Source organism: Dendropsophus ebraccatus, chromosome 11, assembly GCF_027789765.1.
Source record: "Dendropsophus ebraccatus isolate aDenEbr1 chromosome 11, aDenEbr1.pat, whole genome shotgun sequence".
In the NCBI taxonomy this organism is placed as follows: Eukaryota; Metazoa; Chordata; class Amphibia; order Anura; family Hylidae; genus Dendropsophus; species Dendropsophus ebraccatus.
In genome coordinates, this window is record NC_091464.1 from 87,609,043 (window position 1) to 87,613,452 (window position 4,410).

Below are 4,410 nucleotides of genomic sequence, written 5' to 3' on the forward strand. Positions count from 1 at the left end.
CAGGCAAAAAACAACTGTGTCAAGTGGAATCTCATTAGTGGAAGTCCTCTTTCACCGCCTACTGAGGGCGTTTAAGTCCGTGTTGGTAGTTTTAGGTCACATGGGCTAATTCCAGTTAGCCACTGTGATAGGTGGAAAATCCGTGCAATTCCGTGATCACCAAAGTGTAGTGAAAAAAGTGTGACCACTTAGAAAAAATTGGCGATCAATCACATATTCTGAAAACATTATCATATTCACAAAAAAACTTTTTATAGAAAGGTAGAAAAAAGCTGGCCGCTGCTGGATCCGGGCTCACCACTATATCCACGGGATCTCGGTCACCTGGCGCATGCGTGGCTCATCAACCTCCCTCGCGTCCTGTGTTGTCATGGAGACTGGAGCAAGGTACGCACCTAGTTGATGAGTTGATGCCAATAATGTGAAACACGTGTACAATTGTGATGATACTGATATATATTTTCTTCTTTTTCTGTACTAGATCAAGTATGCATGCTGTTGGATAAGGACTCACCACAGATATCGGAATTGTATGGCAATGCACTTACCTTTTCTCTGCTTTCCTGTGGAGCGACAACTACGAAAGGAGATATTCACAAGATGCGGTAGTGATGCGTTTTCCCGTGGACCTGGAGAGGTCCGTGTACACCGGCCTTGCCCCTGGGAGTATGGTGCTGCTCTTCACAGAGTTGGTGTTTTATTCCTAGGTGGCGGGGGTTCTGAGCGTTCCTTAAGTGGACCGCGAAGTCCAGGGGCCGTGTGACAAAGAATTGGCTTTTCCTATACTACTGCAGTGATACTCCTAGGTGCGTACCTTGCTCCAGTCTCCATGACAACACAGGACGCGAGGGAGGTTGATGAGCCACGCATGCGCCAGGTGACCGAGATCCCGTGGATATAGTGGTGAGCCCGGATCCAGCAGCGGCCAGCTTTTTTCTACCTTTCTATAAAAAGTTTTTTTGTGAATATGATAATGTTTTCAGAATATGTGATTGATCGCCAATTTTTTCTAAGTGGTCACACTTTTTTCACTACACTTTGGTGATCACGGAATTGCACGGATTTTCCACCTATCACAGTGGCTAACTGGAATTAGCCCATGTGACCTAAAACTACCAACACGGACTTAAACGCCCTCAGTAGGCGGTGAAAGAGGACTTCCACTAATGAGATTCCACTTGACACAGTTGTTTTTTGCCTGATAATTATTGTACACCAATCATGTTTGCTTTTACTGCTATATATGCTCCACTATGTGTTTCACTTGTTACGCTTGAAAATGGTGATATGATATCACCGAAACGTCGCGTCTGGATTGCTGCACTATGATTTAAATAAACCACGTTTGTTTTCTCACTGGATCCTAGTGTGCCGCGGACTTTCTGCTGATATCTATCTATCTATCTATCTATCTATCTATCTATCTCCTATGTATCTCTCTATCTATCTATCTTCTATCTCTCTATCTATCTATCTATCTATCTATCTATCTATCTTCTATCTATCTCTCTATCTATCTATCTCCTATCTATCATCTATCTACTATCTATCTATCTATCTATCTATCTATCCCCTATCTATCATCTCTCTCTCTCTCTCTCTCTCTCTCTCTCTCTCTCTATCTATCTATCTATCTATCTATCTATCTATCTATCTATCCCATATCTATCATCTATCTACTATCTATCTATCTATCTATCTATCTATCTCCTATCTATCTATCATCTATCTATCATCTATCTATCATCTATCTATCTATCTCCTATCTATCTATCTATCTATCTATCTATGTATCTATATCCTATCTATCTATCTATCTATCTCCTATCATCTATCTATCTATCTATCTATCTATCTATCTATCTATCTATCTATCTATCATCTATCTATCATCTATCTATCAACTATCATCTATCTATCTATCTATTATCTATCTATCTATCTATCTATCTATCTATCTATCTATCTCCTATCTATCATCTATCTACTATCTATCTATCTATCTTCTATCTATCTCCTATCTATCTATCTATCTATCTATCTATCTATCTATCTATCTATCTTCTATCTATCTCCTATCTATCTATCTATCTATCTATCTATCTATCTATCTATCTATCTATCTTCTATCTATCTCTCTATCTTCTATCTATCTATCTATCTGTCTGTCTTTCTCCTATCTATCTATCTATCTATCTATCTATCATCTATCTATCTATCTATCTATCATCTATCTATCTATCTATCTATCTATCTATCTCCTATCTATCTGTCTATCTATCTATCTATCTATCTATCTATCTACTATCTATCTATCTATCTATCTATCTATCTCCTATCTATCTTCTATCTATCTGTCTGTCTATCTATCTATCTATCTATTATCTATCTATCTATCTATCTATCTATCTATCTCCTATCTATCTATCTATCTATCTATCTCCTATCTATCTATCTATCTACTATCTATCTATCTATCTATCTATCTATCTATCTATCTATCTATCTATCTCCTATCTTCTATCTATCTATCTATCTATCTATCTATCTATCTATCTACAGTATCTATGTCAGCTAACCCTGCTTTGTTCCTGCAGCCAATGGAAAACAGATGATTTGGGGCCCAGCAGTTGGACCTTCAACTATACAACATGTATAACTCATCATGTGATAATTGCTGTAGGTCAGATCACATCTTTTGTTTCAAACAACTTTCCTGCGTGTGATAGTGTATATAGTTACGAACATATTTGTAAATCACGTCATTTACCAGAAATAACTCTGTACCCCTAAAAAAGGACCCCTAAAAAAATCGGCAACAACGGCTGTAGTTATACGAATATATACGGTGTGCGAACATAGCCTGAAAATACAAGAAAAAAATTGACCAGCACTCCGATACTACTGTTTAGACTATGCAGGTGCACGCTGCTGTTTCTAATATACAAACAGAAAAGTGCAGCAGCAACCTGCAGTTGTTAGGACTTACCGTATACAGTATATCCCCCCATCGTACCCACAATAGTAAAAACGGCTCTATCAGTATGAATCTTCTTTCATTATTTCCATACAATGAATAGGTCTTGTGTGACATAGTACCAGGCCAATTCTTGTTTCTTATACATAAGCAAAGCACAGGATATCAGGGGGAGATGAAGATTATAATATATGAAGAGTTTGCAACAGCGGTCCACCATTACCAATTTATCTTGATAGGAAAGCTATGCGTAATATTATGCGCAGTGTTATATATAGTGTTATATACAGATTATGCTTCATAGTGTTTTCATAATTCAGGAATAGAAGGTCCCTGTTTAGCGCCTTCACTTTGGGTCCTCCATTTCTGGTAGATATGGGGGTGACTTTTCCACGATCGAGCTGACATAGCGCCTTTTTCTTTGGTATCCTTCATCCCTCTTGATGGTAGTCCTGTATTCTCTGCATCACACGTCTTGCACATAGTAGGGACAACAGGGGTGACACACGAGAAGGACAAGGCCCTTTAGCTTCAGTACTGGAGGATTGTTATTCTCCGAGCTTGGGCTGAGAGCCTTCCTTTCCCCGGTGCTCTTCTCCATCTTCTTCTATCTTCACACACCTAATGAAAGTACAAATTAAGATATGTAAATGTGTCTGACAACAAGCTGAAGCAGTGTGATTCCTCAGTATAGCCCGCTGTTCTCACCTGTCATTGGCAGGATACCGTGCTCGGAATCAAGCAGGCTGACAGATGTGAAGCGTTATCATGCAAGCTTCCTCGCTTCCCTCAGCCCTGAGCCTGGAGTTCAGAATCATCCTGCCTCCATGGTCACCGATAAAACTAGAACCACATGGCAACAAACATTTATTTGCCCACAATTGGGAAGAGCTGGAAGCTGTTAGCTAACATCTTAATACATACGGCTGCTTTATGGCTTCCTACGACCTCCACCGTAACACGGCATGTGAAGACGTCTCCATACGCTTATGATTTTATAGGAAGGAATACAGTATTGCCTCTTAGGGAGAACAACTCTAAAATAAGTTGCAGTATGGAGCCCTACAAAGCAGGTGTCCCCTTATCCAGACATCACCCTTTTGATGCATACTTACTTCTCTGGACCCCAGCACTTTTGATTCCTTCTGTTGTTTCCTGTTACTTCTTGGCCAATAAAGCCAGGCGCTGGGCCATTAGTTAGCTTGTTAGCAAATAACAGCAACGTCCTTGACGTTCTATACTTTTGCTCAGGCTAGTTAAATACCTATGGCATATGCCTGTGATTGTTTCTTCTGAGAACTGACATTTGGATTATAATTTGGACCTTCTGTTTTGTTTGAACATTTCATTAACTTTTGGATTTTTCTTGCATTGACCACCTGACTTGGACTTTGTATTGTATCCAGTTAAATGGGTACTCCAGCCAAAATCTT